Raw genomic sequence first — 18,430 nt, forward strand, 5'->3', positions numbered from 1 at the left:
GCATCTGCACTGTCGCAGCTACAGCCACAAAATTTTGCACACTCACACTTCTGGACCCCAAGGGCGTCATAGGCTATGTTTTGAGGGGAAATTTTAACCCTGCGATTTACAGTTATTCACCAAAAAACCTGCCTCCATTAAAGCGAATGGAGCTGGGAGCGACAGTGCAGCCAGAACTTCAGAAGAATGCGCAGTCACGCCCTTATATGGAATGTTGGTGTGTCACAATGCAGCCAGGGAAAGAGACACAGACAGGGAAAGAGGCAGACACAGACAGGCTAAGAAACAGACACAGACAGGGTAAGAGACAGACACAAAGGGACAGACTGACAGGGAAAGAGAGGGAAAGAGAGAGACAGGTTAAGAGACAGACACAGACAGGTAAAGAGACAGACAAAAAGACAGACACAGGGAAAGAGACAGAGAGGGAAAGAGAGGGAAAGAGACAGACGGGGAAAGTGACAGAGATAGATAGATAGACAGGGAAAGAGATAGATAGACACAGGGAAATAGACAGAGACAGACAGAGACAGTCAGAGACAGACAGGGAAAGAGACAGACAGACAAAGAGATAGAGAAAGACAGAGAGATATATACAGAGAGGGAGACAGACAGAGAATGGGAGAGAAACAGAGAGACAGATACTATCCCGGGCAGCGCCCGGTGCTATGTTGTGAGGCGAAATTTTAACCCCGGGCGTTCCAATTTACCAATCAATTTTGCATCTATCTACATAATGGGGAAAAAGTGAAACGAAAAGTGTTGGGGGCAAATTGACAGCTGCCAGATGTGAACAAGGGGGACTTAAAGAATGAGAGCGATGGCGCCAAAGAGTATATACTGTACAGTTACTAAGGTGGGGCCCCGACATGGGATACTCACCACACTCGGGGATATGAACACACACACAAAATGCGCCACATACTACCACGCACTACCACGTGCTTGAACACATATACCACCCTCAGCACACATCTCACCACACATACACCAACCTCGTCACATAATCGCCCTAAAACACACACAAGTCTGGTATTATCCTTCAAAAATAAAAATCTGATTAATAAGCAGCCAAACTACAAGAACAACAAATGTACCATGTAGGAAATACGGCAGCTGTCAGTCACATGACCGGTCTATTTTGTGTATGTGTGAGATAATATATACTGTCAGGGGGAGGGCTTTCTGTTGCCTGGAGATTAATCAGGCTGCCAATAGCAACCAATCACAGCTTAGCTTCTATTTTGCTACAGTTAACTAATCTGAGCTCTAATTGGTTAATATAGGCAACAATTTAATAATTACATTTATATCTATTTGTTTTGTGGTTTTTGTGTGCAGAATACATTTTTGTTCATACATTCTATTTTGTTAAGAGCAGTTATTAACCCGGGCGAAGCCGGGTAGTACAGCTAGTTATATACTGTATATAGATGAGCCCCCACACAGTTTCCTACATACAAACAATCCACACAAATGAAAAAGAAAAAACAAACACTCCCCTCACTCCTGTTCCTTGATCTGCTCCAGCCACCGATGCACTGACGCTCCACATACCACACGCAATCATGTGACGTCATTGCGTCTGCTGTCCCTCAAGTTGATTGGTGGAAGACGGAGCCAGCGGCAGATAGCGGGGATATCGGGGGGTTGGCAGAGGGAATGGTGCGACTTGTAGGCCACTATTTTCAGCCCTTCGGCTGTCTCGATCTGCAGGCTGAACTGGAACAGCCAGAGGGCTGAATGTAGCCTGCAGGCCATACTTTGCCCAGCCCTGAGCTAAACCAGATAAAGTAGACAGTCGTGTAATGGTGCAGTGTTATCACACCAACCGGAATTGCTTTTCACTAGGTCCGTAATTTAATCGCAGATCCCTCCGCACGCAGTGACATCATGCTATAAAGGACTATGGCAACAAGGAGAGAAAAGATTCCGCACAATGTATCAGTGGCACACCAATAATGTGTTATATAGAAAAACCTTTATTATTGCACAAGAAAGACATCTTAAAAATTGTTAAAAACATACATAAGAACAAAAACACCCATTGAGCAAGACCAGCACCCTAATATCATAATAATCAGTTCCAATACAGAATACAATGCAACATCAAGAAAGATGATAAAGACCAGGCCCATAAATGGTGCAATGTCAGATATTACGCGTAAAGTAATATGACGCTCAGTATAACCAGACTGCACAGATATCTGAGAGATGGTCAGGCACTGGTGCCAACATGTATTAGCATATGTATACCAAAGGGGTATATCCTTGCAAGATTATTATGCACTAAGAGGAAGCTGCAACATATATATCAAAAACCTGGAAATAACACATGTAATACAGGCGTTAGGTACGTATAACCCTGCACTGAGCACAATAGTCCAAGGAGATGGACACTATGCAAGTGCCAGAAACATAGTGGCCAAAAGATGGCAACAAATATACCCTGGAGATGTGCACAGGTATAATATTATATTTTGTGGCGAAGGAACAATAATAGTATCCAATTTTCACCTATGAGGGTAAACCGTAGTGAGCGGATATTACATCAGTGTTTAAGGGTACCTACATCTGACTTGACTGACCTAATTTGGGCTGGTGACTGGTGACTATGTACATCCTCCACATCTTGTGCTTTGCACCATGACTCTGCTATTTGGGTCATTGGTGTAGCTTCTATTCCTTGCATAGTACCCCTAACCACATGGGTACTATTCCCATGTGTTAGTACTGGATGCCGTATACACTATTCCCTTAATAATTGGTTATATATAATTTGAGGTTGTAGCAGTGATATTCTACAAACCATTTATTCCATCTCGGTGATTATTGTTACATGCATAATTATTTCACATTTAAATATTGGATAATATTGCTGTTGCTCCATTATGAACATCATGTTGGGGCACAATCCCAAGGCATATTGATTGATATGTGCAGGGTACGGTACCCTTAAACACTGATGTAATATCCGCTCACTACGGTTTACCCTCACAGGTGAAAATTGGATACTATTATTGTTCCTTCGCCACAAAATATAATATTATACCTGTGCACATCTCCAGGGTATATTTGTTGCCATCTTTTGGCCACTATGTTTCTGGCACTTGCATAGTGTCCATCTCCTTGGACTATTGTGCTCAGTGCAGGGTTATACGTACCTAACGCCTGTATTACATGTGTTATTTCCAGGTTTTTGATATATATGTTGCAGCTTCCTCTTTGTGCATAATAATCTTGCAAGGATATACCCCTTCGGTATATATATGCTAATACATGTTGGCACCAGTGCCTGACCATCTCTCAGATATCTGTGCAGTCTGGTTATACTGAGCGTCATATTACTTTACGCGTAATATCTGACATTGCACCATTTATGGGCCTGGTCTTTATCATCTTTCTTGATGTTGCATTGTATTCTGTATTGGAACTGATTATTATGATATTAGGGTGCTGGTCTTGCTCAATGGGTGTTTTTGTTCTTATGTATGTTTTTAACAATTTTTAAGATGTCTTTCTTGTGCAATAATAAAGGTTTTTCTATATAACACATTATTGGTGTGCCACTGATACATTGTGCGGAATCTTTTCTCTCCTTGTTGCCATTGATTCCTCTTTCCGCACCAGTGTGCACCCTATCAGACTTTTTTCCAGTATTAGTGGTGCGCTCCGCCCTCTCCTTTGGCTATAAAGGACTATGAGATATTTGCAAACTGTACACATGGATACGCTGTATAACAATTATATAATGAATATTAAGCTTCCCTACTGCATTACAGAACAGTCGCATGATGTCAACACAAAACTGACAGCCCAGCAATCACGCCTGGGCTGAAAGTAACTTCACAAAAGCTGCGCCGCTCCCTTTGTCAGCACTTCAATCAGCATTATTGGGTGAGTGAGAAGACCAGGAATGGAGTTTTGCTTTATTTTTTTTCTGTAGCTCAGCGCTTTCTTAAAGGGAACCTGTCACCAGTTTTTTGCCCTATAAGCTACTGCCACCACCAGTGAGCTCTTATATACAGTATGTTAGAATGCTGTATATAACAGCCCAGGCCACTGTGTAGAAAATAAAAAACACTTTATAATACTCACCTAAACTTGTCGCTGCAGTGGATTCGGCTCAAATGGGCGTCTTCGTCCTCCGGTGCGGGCGCCTCCTCTTTCAGCTATCTTCATCCTCCTTCTGAAGCTGGGGTGCATGACGCATCGTACACACTCGCCGGTCCCGTGCACGTGCACTACAATACTTTGATCTGCCCTGCACAGTACCTGAATGCCGGCAAGTGTGTATGACATAGGACGCGTCATGCACCCAGGCTTCAGAAGATGGCCGAAAAAGGAGGCGTCTGCAATGGAGAACGGTGCCACCCATCTGACCAGTCTGCACCAGAGCGACCAGAAGGTATTATAAAGTGTTTTTTATGTTTTACACAGTGGCCTGGGCTCTTATATAGTGTGTCCACCCATATCCTGTTCACCGCCATTAACTTGAGAACGGCGGCAGCTATAGGCATAGAAGTGGTGTCTACGTATAGCAAAGTAGCCATGTGCTATGCAATGAAACCACCTATAGCGCCACCTGGGGGAAAACAACGGAGTTAGCATTTTTATCTTGAAAGCGGAACGAGATAGAGAAAAAAAGTGAATTAAAAAATTGTAGGGCATCATCAATTCAATATGAATCGACACATTGCATACAAAAATGCTAGGATATGAAACCCATGCCCCCCCCGCCCCCTCCCCCCAAAAAAAACATTGAATGCCGGTCACGCATATGGCGCTCATTTAAATTTGATGTTCAAAGTGCCCACCGCCAGCTGCAATTCACATCTGGACTCTGGGCAGCATACTGTATCTTGCTGCACATTGTGCAATATGGTAGGTGACACGTTTGCACAAGCATCTGTGATACGTCATCGTAGGTCCTGCAATTTTGGTGGAGGGGTCACATACACCTGCTGTTTGATGTGGACTCACAGAAAGAAGTCCAATGGGGTCAGGTCAGGTGAGTGTGGAGGCCACTCCGTGCAGCCACCATACCCAATGACTTGTAGGAAGGTCTCCATGAGGTATTGCTTCACGTCCGCAGCCTTGAGTTTTACACGTTCCCATCATGGCATTTCTGTATGCAAGGTGTCAATTCGTATTGAATTGATGATGCCCTACAACTTTGTAATTCACTTTTTTTCTCTCTCGTTCCTTTTTCGAAATAAAAATGCTAACTCTGTTGTTTTCCACCAGGTGGCGCAATAGGTAGTTTCATTGCATAGTGCATGGCTACTTTACTGTACCTAGACACCACTTCTATGCCTATAGCTGCCGCCGTTCTCAAGTTAATGGCAGTGGACAGGATATGGGTGGGCACACTGAATACAGCATGTTAGAATACTGTATATAAGAGCCCGGTGGTGGTGGCCGCAGCTTATAAGGCAAAAAACTGGTGACATGTTCCCTTTAATAACAAGTTGGGGGGAGTGGGGGCCACCACACAATCTCAAACATTCTTTATCGCTCAGAAAGGTGGTCTACATCATACAAGAGATAGTAGACTTGGTGAAGTTTTCATATCTTATAAACCATCTATAATTCTTGATTGCACATTGTGTGCAAAAAAAAACAACCCAAAAAGCCTAGATTACATCATCGCGCCCTTAATAGTCCAGATTAATGGCGCAATGCCTGAAATGCATAAACCTCTGTGCTAATTTGTTTTATATGTCTGTTTAAATGTCCTAATAAAAAGTATGTTGTAAACTTGCAGATGCTTTAAATCGTCTAAGCCACTGCATATTTTATCCAGGAACTGGCCTGCAGTTCCCTGCACCGCACCTGTATGGAATCAGTGATCTTGGGAGCTGTCTTGAACACTTTCCTTTTGATATTTGGGAAAAGCTTTTCTGATCTCATTGATAAAAGTCCCCAAACACCGATAACTGATCTTTCTTGCCTCCTTCATACACAGGAGCACTGGATTCTGCAAAACGTTCTGGTGAACTCTTTGAACGAGCCGCTGCCAGGATCTTCTGGCGGTGGCTTATATCACCTGGAATAAAAGAATTGGCAGAAGGAAATCTGACATTCCAAATCTATCTTTCCCCTGATATCTCTCGGATGAAAGTCAGGAGAGCACCCATACACAATACTAATGGGCTTAGCTAACATTATCCCAAGGCAGGGGTTCCCAACCCCTTGCTTGTGAGCCACATGTGGCTCGCCGTTAGTCACTGGGAATGTCCAGGTCTGGTAGACAGAGTAGGCAGCTGATCCAGGGCGCCACGTTCTGAGGGGCCCCCAGCCTTTCAATCAGCAATAGTACAAGTTCTCTACCATCGCTGAAGTTTCCGCAGTTGCAGAATGACCTTTGGTGACATCACAGTCATGTGACTCACCTAAGGTCCTAATGCTGCACTGAAAGAGTCTAGGCCTGCACATATGCAGTGTCAAGGACTTGGAGACCCAAACTGTAGTCAAATGTAAGCACCTCTTTTAGGCACACATACATTTCAACAGTACAGTGACAGGACTGAGGCAGAAGAGCTCCTCAGCATCACACTCACACGCTGTAATCACCGGGGCCAGGGCTACAGAGAAGAGGACGGCGCGCAGGCACAGGTAAGCGCTCCAGAGGAGCCGAAGAAGACATGTAGAATAATTTTAGATGAAGGGGCTGTGGTGGGGTAGGAGCAGTATTACTTTACAAGGTAAATTATGGGGCAGTGGGGGACTTTTTTAGGGCACATTATGGTTGAGTGGGGGACATTATGAAGCATATTGGGACATTATAGGGTAGTGGGGGACATTATACAACAAACTGGGACATTATGGTGCAATTAGGGATATTATGAAGCGTATGGAAACATTATAATGTCCCCCATTTCACCATAATGTCCCAATATGCTTCATAATGTCCCTCATTGCCTCAATGTCATACTCATAATGAGTAAATTGGGACATGGTTGGGCAATGAGGGACATTATGGAGCAAATTAGCACATTTTGGGAAAATGGGAGACATTAGGAAGCAAATTGGGACATTGTAGGTCAGTGGTGGACATTCTAGGCTAAATTAGGATATTATAGAGTAAATTGGGACATTTTGGGCGAATGAGAAGCATTATGGGGTAGTGGGGACATTATGAGGCAAATTGGCACATTATGGATCAATGAGGGACATTCTGGGGCACTGGTAACATTATGGAGCAAATTGATTGGGACATTATAGGGCAATGGAGGAAATTATGAAGCAAATTAGGACATTATGGAGCAAAAGATGAAATTAAGAAGCAAGTTGGGAAATTGTGGAGTAATGGGGGACATTATAGGGTAATGAAGGTCATTATGAAGCAATTAGGAAGGGGATTTTTAAAGGTGGTATAGTATAAAGGAGTGGGGTGGAATTTATGCGGAGATGTAGAATGGGGGAGATATTATAGAAAGGGCAAATCTTGGGGGGACATTATAGAAAGGGGCACTATGTGGGGCTATTTTGGAGAGGAGCAGTGTGTGGCTGATGTTTTGTGCAGGAAGCAATTAACAACCCCTTTTGAATACACTTGCTTCCCCAGACATTAAATAAAAGGGGGCCAGGATGGGGACATTATTAAATAAAAGTGGCCAGAAAGAGGGGCGTAATTATTATATGGGGCCAGAATGAGGGACAAACATTATTGGTTTAGGTTGGCAAGTGGGGCATAATTACTGTAGTAGCAATTTAGGGGACTTTATTTCTGATGAAATATAACTTCATGTTGAGATTACAGTCTTCCATGGGGGAACAAAAGTCTGACGTAGTGTAGAAATTGGTTTTAAAAAAAAAAAAAAAAGTGTAGAATGTGCTCTGGGAGTGATCAGCTATAGGAGACTTCTTTTCTGTAGAGTCGCGTCATGGCAGGAAGAAGTGATGGCGGTCAACGCTAGAGGAAGAGAAAGTGCGAAGATGAATAATTGCAGCTGGTGACGTCATTGGTAAGATAGTGTATTACATGTGTATACACACACACACAACTATATACAGAGCTCCTGTGTAAAATGGAAATGATGATAATATTAGTATTGTGGTTTTTATTCTTGATCATTTTTGTAGTCTTATACGTCCCTGTGTGCTAGTAGTAATATGTGGTCTTTTCATGGTGTGGTGGTATTTGTCTCTTGTGGGTGGTACTATTGGGTCATTATGTGGTCTGGTCAAAGTGTTGCGGTAATTCTCCCTTGTATGTGGTAATATTCGGTTACTACGTGGTCCAATTATGGTGTGGTAGTATTCCTCTCTTGTATTTGATCATTATGTGTTGGTAATATGTTATCTGGTCATAGTATCACAGAATTTCTCCCTTGTATGTGGCTGTATTCGGTCACTATGTGATGGTAATAGGTTGTCTGGTAACACTGTGGCAGAATTTCTCCCTTGTATGTGGTATTATTGGTTTTTGTTTAGTGGATTGTGTTGTGTATGGAGGTCACATTTTCTTTCGGACATCAATATGGGGAAGATTCTTTATTTCCAATTGTGGTTTCCTGTTTTCTACTGCTAAATTGGCTTTGAATACGTATTATTCTCTACAATGTGGCTCTCGACCAACTTTCAAAGTCGAATGTGGCCCTCAAGGGTTAAAAAAAAAGTTGGGGACCCCTGCTCTAAGGTGTATGGGTTCCTGCCTGAATTTCAACCAAGAGATGTAAAAGGAAAAGAAAAATACGGGGGGTCAGATTTCGTACTGCCAATTCTTTTATTCTTGGTAAAATAAGCCTCCGCCAGAAGAGCTTGGCAGCAGCTCGTTCGGCAGTACTGCAGTCAGTAACTGAGCGCAGCAACTCCTGCCAGAAGCAGCAGAGACTCAACACTGCACTCTAAAAAAAAAATCAAACCTGTGCTGTACTTTCTTTAAGTGCAGTGGATGGACAAGGATTTTCTGAAAACAAACCTCCTTCGAGATTGAATGCCTTCCAATATATAACTTCTGAAAACACCCATTGTGTAACATTTATGTACACAGAGTCTCAAAAAGAACCTGAGAGTTCTTTTGAAGTGTCTATTTTAGTGAACATTGTATGTCATGAAAAGATATATTTTGGACTTTGTTCTCCAATAACCTGGCCCACATTTAGTATTATTGAAATATGGCTTAAAAAGGAACGGTCTCCAGGTCAAAAACAGTAAGTTTTTCCATTTTAATCCTGCTGCTCCCTAGTTTTCAGTTTTTCCTTTGGTCAAATCTAGCATACAGTTTCAGAGAGGAGCCTTTTTATTTGATGCTACTTTTTATGGTCTTTTCCAAGGAGGCGAGCCTCATAAGACTCTCTGGGGATGTGTCTTCATGCTGCTTTGCATTGGTATTCTGTGAGCAATGCCCCAGTAGTAAAGACCACAACCTTTTGCATATTGTAAGTAGTATATAAAAAGGCCAATATCTCAAATTGTATGGCATATACTGAGATATATATAATTATATATATATATATATATATATATATACACATACACATATATACATACATATATATACACACACACATATACACACATTCTGGAGCAACAAAATAAGATCAAAGGCTGGCAATTTTTGGTTCTCTCCAATTTGCACCTTTTGTTTACATAATATAATGAAAATAACTATTTGATACACTGCCAATTTTGCAAGTTTTCCAATCTACAAAGAATGGAGAGGGCTGCAATTTTTATTGTAGGTACACAAACTGTGACAGGCAGAATAAGAAAAAAGAAGGGAATTTTGTTTACTTACCGTAAATTCCTTTTCTTCTAGCTCCAATTGGGAGACCCAGACAATTGGGTGTATAGCTATGCCTCCGGAGGCCACACAAAGTATTACACTAAAAGTGTAAAGCCCCTCCCCTTCAGCCTATACACCCCCCGTACTGCTACGGGCTCATCAGTTTTGGTGCAAAAGCCAGAAGGAGGAAAAAATTATAAACTGGTTTAAAGTAAATTCAATCCGAAGGAATATCGGAGAACTGAAACCATTTAACATGAACAACATGTGTATACAAAAACGGGGGCGGGTGCTGGGTCTCCCAATTGGAGCTAGAAGAAAAGGAATTTACGGTAAGTAAACAAAATTCCCTTCTTCTTTGTCGCTCCTAATTGGGAGACCCAGACAATTGGGACGTCCAAAAGCAGTCCCTGGGTGGGTAAATAATACCTCATAATAGAGCCGTAACGGCTCCGTCCTACAGGTGGGCAACTGCCGCCTGAAGGACTCGCCTATCTAGGCTGGCATCTGCCGAAGCATAGGTATGCACCTGATAGTGTTTCGTGAAAGTGTGCAGGCTCGACCAGGTAGCTGCCTGACACACCTGCTGAGCCGTAGCCTGGTGTCGCAAGGCCCAGGACGCTCCCACGGCCCTGGTAGAATGGGCCTTCAGTCCTGAGGGAACCGGAAGCCCCGAGGAACGGTAAGCTTCGAGAATTGGTTCCTTGATCCACCGAGCCAGGGTTGATTTGGAAGCTTGTGTCCCTTTACGCTGGCCAGCGACAAGGACAAAGAGTGCATCGGAGCGGCGCAGGGGCGCCGTACGAGAAATGTAGAGTCTGAGTGCTCTCACCAGATCTAACAAGTGCAAATCCTTTTCACATTGGTGAACTGGATGAGGACAAAACGAGGGTAAGGAGATGTCCTGATTGAGATGAAAAGGGGATACCACCTTAGGGAGGAAATCTTGGCGGACGTTGGTTTCCTAGCCTGTCTCATAGTGGCAATGACCTCTTGAGATAATCCTGAAGACGCTAGGATCCAGGACTCAATGGCCACACAGTCAGGTTGAGGGCCGCAGAATTCAGATGGAAAAACGGCCCTTGAGATAGCAAATCTGGTCGGTCTGGCAGTGCCCACGGTTGGCCGACCGTGAGATGCCACAGATCCGGGTACCACGACCTCCTCGGCCAGTCTGGAGCGACGAGGATGGCGCGGCGGCAGTCGGCCCTTATCTTGCGTAACACTCTGGGCAACAGAGCCAGAGGAGGAAACACATAAGGAAGCTGAAACTGCGACCAATCCTGAACTAAGGCGTCTGCCGCCAAAGCTCTGTGATCTTGAGATCGAGCCATGAATGTTGGGACCTTGTTGTTGTGCCGTGACGCCATTAGGTCGACGTCCGGCATCCCCCAGCGGCAACAGGTCTCCTGAAACACGTCCGGGTGAAGGGACCATTCCCCTGCGTCCATGCCCTGGCGACTGAGAAAGTCTGCTTCCCAGTTTTCTACGCCCGGGATGTGAACTGCGGATATGGTGGATGCTGTGGCTTCCACCCACAGCAGAATCCTCCGGACTTCCTGGAAGGCTTGCCGACTGCGTGTCCCACCTTGGTGGTTGATGTAAGCCACCGCTGTGGAGTTGTCCGACTGAATTCGGATCTGCTTGCCTTCCAGCCACTGCTGGAACGCTTTTAGGGCAAGATACACTGCCCTGATCTCCAGAACATTGATCTGCAGGGAGGACTCTGGCTGAGTCCACGTACCCTGAGCCCTGTGGTGGAGAAAAACTGCTCCCCACCCTGACAGGCTCGCGTCCGTCGTGACCACCGCCCAGGATGGGGGTAGGAAGGATTTTCCTTTCGATAATGAGGTGGGAAGAAGCCACCACCGAAGGGAAGCTTTGGTTGCTTGAGAGAGGGAGACGTTCCTGTCTAGGGACGTCGGCCTCCTGTCCCACTTGCGTAGGATGTCCCATTGAAGAGGACGCAGGTGAAACTGCGCGAAAGGGACTGCTTCCATTGCTGCCACCATCTTCCCCAGGAAGTGCATGAGGCGCCTCAAGGGGTGTGACCGACCTTGAAGGAGAGATTGTACCCCTGTCTGTAGTGAACACTGTTTATCCAGCGGAAGCTTCACTATCGCTGGAAGAGTATGAAACTCCATGCCAAGATATGTCAGTGATTGGACCGGTGTCAGATTTGACTTTGGAAAATTGATGATCCACCCGAAACTCTGGAGAATCTCCAGAGTAACGTTGAGGCTGTGTTGGCATGCCTCTTGAGAGGGTGCCTTGACCAGCAGATCGTCTAAGTAAGGTATCAATGAGTGACCCTGAGAGTGGAGGACCGCAACTACTGTAGCCATGACCTTGGTGAAAACCCTTGGGGCTGTCGCCAGGCCGAACGGCAGTGCCGCGAACTGAAGGTGTTCGTCTCCTATGGCGAAGCGCAAGAAGCGCTGATGCTCTGGAGCAATTGGTACGTGGAGATAAGCATCCTTGATATCGATCGATGCTAGGAAATCTCCTTGGGACATTGAGGCGATGACGGAGCGGAGGGATTCCATCCGGAACCGCCTGGTCCTTACGTGTTTGTTGAGCAGTTTTAGGTCCAAAACAGGACGGAAGGACCCGTCCTTCTTTGGAACCACAAACAGGTTGGAGTAGAAACCGTGACCCTGTTGCTGAAGAGGAACCGGGACCACCACTCCTTCTGCCTTCAGAATGCCCACCGCCTGCAGAAGAGCCTCGGCTCGCTCGGGAGGCGGAGATGTTCTGAAGAATCGAGTCGGAGGACGAGAGCTGAACTCTATCCTGTAACCGTGAGACAAAATGTCTCTCACCCAACGGTCTTTTACTTGTGGCAGCCAGGTGTCGCAAAAGCGGGAGAGCCTGCCACCGACCGAGGATGCGGTGTGAGGAGGCCGTAAGTCATGAGGAAGCCGCCTTGGTAGCGGCACCTCCGGCGGTCTTTTTAGGGCGTGATTTAGACCGCCATGCTTCGGAGTTCCTCTGATCCTTCTGAGGCCTTTTGGACGAGGAGAATTGGGACCTGCCCGTACCCCGAAAGGACCGAAACCTCGACTGTCCCCTCCTCTGTTGGGGTGTTTTTGGTTTGGCCTGGGGTAAGGATGTTTCCTTTCCCTTGGATTGTTTGATGATTTCATCCAATCTCTCACCAAACAAACGGTCGCCAGAAAATGGCAATCCAGTTAAGCACTTTTTTGGAAGCCGAATCTGCCTTCCATTCCCGCAGCCACAAGGCCCTGCGTATTGCCACCGAATTGACGGCTGCAACCGCCGTACGGGTCGCAGAGTCCAGGACAGCATTAATAGCGTAGGACGCAAATGCCGACGTTTGAGAGGTTATGGACGCCACCTGCGGCGCAGACGTACGTGTGAGTGCGTCAATTTGCGCCTGACCAGCTGAGATAGCTTGGAGTGCCCATACGGCTGCGAATGCTGGAGCAAAAGACGCGCCGATAGCTTCATAGATGGATTTCAACCAGAGCTCCATCTGTCTGTCAGTGGCATCCTTGAGTGAAGCTCCATCTTCCACTGCAACTATGGATCTAGCCGCCAGTCTGGAGATTGGAGGATCCACCTTGGGACACTAAGTCCAGCCCTTGACCACGTCAGGGGGAAAAGGGTAACGTGTATCCTTAAGGCGCTTGGAAAAACGCTTATCTGGATAAGCTCGGTGTTTCTGGACTGCCTCTCTGAAGTCAGAGTGGTCCAGAAACATACTCTTTGTACGCTTGGGAAACCTGAAACGGAATTTCTCCTGCTGAGAAGCTGACTCCTCCACAGGAGGAGCTGAGGGAGAAATATTCAACATTTCATTGATGGACGCAATAAGATCATTCACTATGGCGTCCCCATCAGGAGTATCAAGGTTGAGAGCGGCTTCAGGATCAGAATCCTGATCAGCTAGCTCCGCTTCATCATACAGAGAGTCCTCTCGCTGAGACCCTGAACATTGTGATGATGTCGAGGGGATTTCATAGCGAGCTCGCTTAGTTGGTCTGGGGCTGCGGTCCGTGTCAGAGACCTCACCCTGGGATCCATGAGACACCCCGGGAAGACATTGCTGTTCCCACTGAGGGGAACCAGGGGACAATGATTCCACAGTGCCCCTGGCTTGAGATGCCGGCCTGGACTGCAAGGCTTCTAATATCTTAGCCATAGTCTCAGAAAGTCTTTCAGTAAAAACTGCAAACTCCGTCCCTGTCACCTGGACAGTGTTAACAGGTGGTTCTCCCTGGGCCACCCCTAGCAGAGGCTCCGGCTGAGAAAGTGCCACAGGGGCCGAGCATTGCACACAATGAGGGTCAGTGGAACCTGCCGGCAGTATAGCCGTACATGCTGCACAGGCAGCATAGTAAGTCAGTGCCTTGGCACCCTTGCTATTTGTGGACGACATGCTGTTGTCTCCTCTGAGCAATACAAGAGGGTATATAGCCACAAATCAACAGTGCACCCTACAGTGTAAAGTATAGACTATAATCATATAAACTATAAATACACTTCTGCACTAGTGGGGCCAGCACCACAGGTGCTGCTTATGAGCTTGTCTGTCCTCTCCAGCGTTAGCAGAGCTGAGAGGAATGGCTGCCGGCGTCCTGAGGAGAGGAGGGAGCCGTGGGCGTGACCCAGAAAAGTGCGGGAACTGGTGCCCCACTGTGCAGAGTGAGGGGGGTGGAGTATGCAAAGCATGCTCCAGCCCTCAGTGCTGCCGACCTGTACAGCATCCCGCCCTTCCCCTGACTGGCAGGGCTGGGGGCGGGAAGAAAGACACAAACACACTCAGCGACGCTGAAGTGTATAGTGGCACAAATGCAGCCAGCGCTGCTGTCCCCGGTGCACTAGCACACCCAGCAATGCTGGAGTGTTGCTGTGCGCGGTCCCCACGGGGACACAGAGTACCTCCAAGTAGCAGGGCCATGTCCCTGAACGATACTCGGCTCCTATCCAGCAGGGTCCTCAGGAGCTGTGGATGGAGCACGGTCTCCTGTGCCTGGAGACCGATGGGATCCCACTTCACCCAGAGCCCTAATTGAGGGATGGGGAAGGAAAGCAGCATGTGGGCTCCAGCCTCCGTACCCGCAATGGATACCTCAACCTTAACAACACCGCCGACAAGAGTGGGGTGAGAAGGGAGCATGCTGGGGGCCCTGTTATGGGCCCTCTTTTCTTCCATCCGACATAGTCAGCAGCTGCTGCTGACTAAGCTGTGGAGCTATGCGTGGATGTCTGACCTCCTTCGCACAAAGCATAAAAACTGATGAGCCCGTAGCAGTACGGGGGGTGTATAGGCTGAAGGGGAGGGGCTTTACACTTTTAGTGTAATACTTTGTGTGGCCTCCGGAGGCATAGCTATACACCCAATTGTCTGGGTCTCCCAATTAGGAGCGACAAAGAAAAAACCCAGAAAATCCCCTTGTAAGATTTTTAAATAATTAACTTATATTTTAGTGCATGAAATAAGTATTTGATCACCTACCAACCACCAATAATTTGTCTCTCACAGACCTGTTATTTTTACTTTTAGAAGCCCTTCCATTCTGCACTCATTGCCTGTATTATCTGCACCTGTTTGAACCCGTTACCTGTATAAAAGACAACTGTCCACACAATCACACTCCTACCTCTCATGGCCAAGACTAAAGAGCTGTCTAAGGACACAAGGAACACATTTTTATACCTACATAAGCTGGGATGTGATACAGGACAATAGGCAACCAGCTTGGTGAGAAGGCAACAACTATTGGCATAATTAGAAATATAAAGAAACACAAGAGGAAGGTCAATCTTACTCGGTCTGGGGCTTCATGCAAGATCTCGCCTCATGGGGTAAGGATGATTCTGAGAAATGGCAGTAATCAGCCCAGATCTGCACAGGAGGACCTGGTAAATGACCTGAAGAAAGCAGAGACCAGTCTCAAAGATTACAGTTAGTAACACACTATGCTGTCATGGATTAAAATCCTGCAGGGTACGCAAGGTCCCTCTGCTCATGCCAGCACATGTCTAGGCCCGTTCAAAGCTTGTCATTGCTCATCTGGATGATCCACAGAAGGCATGTGGTCAGAGGAGACCAAAATAAAACGTTTTGGCATCAACTCCACTCGCTATGTTTGGAGGAAGAAGGAAGAGTACAACTTTAAGAACACTGTCCAACCATGAAGTATGGGGATGGAAACATCAGACTTTGGGGGTGCTTTTCTGCAAAATGGACAGGACTACTGCACCGTATTGAAGAGAGAATGGATGGGGTCATGTATCGCAAGATTTTGGCCAACAACCTCCTTCCCTTAGTAAGAGCACTGAAGATGGGTAGTGGCTAGAGATGAGCAAACCTTTGGAAGTTTGGTTTCGCAGATACAGTTGAACCTAAAGTTTGATTTGTGACCCCAACTTGATCCAAACCTCAATGGAAATCTGTAATTGGGCAGTTCGTGGGTCCACCCACATACTGCCAGCAATAAGTGTGTGTGCACCCTACATCTGCTCACTCTGATTTTACTCCAAGTGCGAGCCATTCAAACTCCACAAGCGGCTCACACTGGGCTGGTGATCAATCATGTCCAAGCACAGATGCTCGCTTGAGTGGTTTGCACTTGTAACTCTCTCAAACGTCGAACCTGAATTTTTTTGGTAGTCTGTTTCAAACCCAAACTCCGAGCATCGCACCCCAGGTTCGCTCATTTCTAGTCATGGCCGGGTCTTCCAGCATGACAAGGACTCAAAACACACAGTCAGGCCAACTAAGGAGTTGCTCTGTAAGAAGCATTTCAAGGTACTGGAGTAGCCAAGCCAGTCTCCAGACCTGAACCCAATAGAAAATCTTTGGAGAGAGCTGAAACTAAATGTTGCACAGTGACCGCCCCGAAGCCGGAAAGATCTGGAGATTTGTATGGAGGAGTGGGTCAAAACCCCTACTGCAGTGTGTGCAAGGTTGGTGACGAATTAAAAGGAAATGTTTGACCTCTGTAATTGTAAAACAAATATTAAGTTCTGTTTTCCTATTGTATCACATACTTATTTTATTGCATAAAATACAAATTTAAAAATCAGTGTGATTTTCTGGATTTTTTTTTATTCTGTCACAGTTGAAGTGTACCTATAATATAAATTACAGCCCTCGCCATTCTTTGTAGGTGGGAAAACTTGCAAAATCGTCAACATATGAAATATTTATTTTACTCACTGTATAGGTCATGGGCGAAAAAGTGTTGGCATTCTTGAAATTATTCCAGAAAATGAAGGATTTCTCCCAGAAAATTATTGCAATTACACGTTTTGTCATACACGATTATTTCCTTTGTGTGTGGTGGAACACCACAAAAAAAATAGACCTGACAAAATTGTTGGCACCTTTCCGAAATGGTCTGTAAACAACTTTGTTTCAAGCATCTGATGCTCGTTCAAACTCACCTGTGGCAAGTACTTGTGTGGGCAATATGAAAAAAATCACACCTGAAACCAGATACAAATTTGAGAAGTTGACTCATTCTTAGCATTGTGTGCCACACTATGCATGGAGAACCGAGAATAAGAGAACTGTCTGAGGACTTGAGAACCAATAATGATAAAAAAAAAATCAGGTCTCAAGGTTACAAATCCATCTTCAGAGATCTTGATGTTCCTTTGTCCACTATGTACAAAAGAATCAAGAAGTTAACAACACATGGCACTGTAGCTAATCTTCCTGGAGATGGATGGCAGAGAAAAATTGAAAGATTGCATTGCAGAATAGTCAGGATGGTGGATAAGCAGCACCAATCAAGTTCCAAAGAAATTCAAGCTGTCCTGCAGGCTCACGGTGCATTAGTATCAGCGCAAACTATATGTGCACATTTGAATGAAATGCTATAGCAGGAGACCCGGGGGAACCTATTGCGGACACAATTGACTGCAATTTGCCAAAATGTACGCAAGCCAAAATTCTTCTAGGAAAGAGTCTTGTGAACAAAGGAGAACAAGATAGAGCTTTTTTGTAAAGCACATCATTCTGTTTTCTTAGTAGGTTTTATTCCCTTTTCAGTAAAGAACAATGTACCTACAGTCATATATAGTGGAGGTTCAAAGACATTCGGCTGCCTCTTGGCACTGGTTAACCTTGATTGTGTGCAAGACATCATGAAATCTGAAGATTACCAAATGATTTGGGGTCGCAATGTAGTGCCAGTGTCAGAAAGCTGGGTTTGCGTCTTCTAGCAGGACAATGACTCCAACAATACTTCAAGAAGCACCAAGAAATAGATGAAAACAAAGAGCTAGAGAGTTCTGAAGTGGAAGCAATGAGACCGCATCTGAATCCTATTTAACACCTGTGGAGAGATATTAAAATTGCTGTTGGGAGAAGGCGCCTTCAAATATGAGAGACCTGGAGCAGCTTGCAACAGATAAGTGGTCCAAAATTCCAGATGAGACGTGTAAGACACTTGTTGATTGGTATAGAAAGCGATTGATTGGAGTTATTTATTCCAAAAGGTGTGCAACCAGTTGGGTTGAGGATGCCAACAATTTTGTCCACTCAATTTTTTTGTTGTTGTTGTTCCAATACACACAAAAGAAAATAAACATTGTGTATAACAAAATGTGTAGTTGCAATTAATTTTCTGGACCAATTTCAAGGGTGCCAAAACTTTCTGCCATGACCATCAGAAATATTTCAAAAAGCATCTAGAAAAGGAAGGGTGGAAGGGTCAAAAA

The sequence above is a fragment of the Anomaloglossus baeobatrachus genome, chromosome 3 (assembly GCF_048569485.1).
Source record: "Anomaloglossus baeobatrachus isolate aAnoBae1 chromosome 3, aAnoBae1.hap1, whole genome shotgun sequence".
Taxonomy (NCBI): Eukaryota; Metazoa; Chordata; class Amphibia; order Anura; family Aromobatidae; genus Anomaloglossus; species Anomaloglossus baeobatrachus.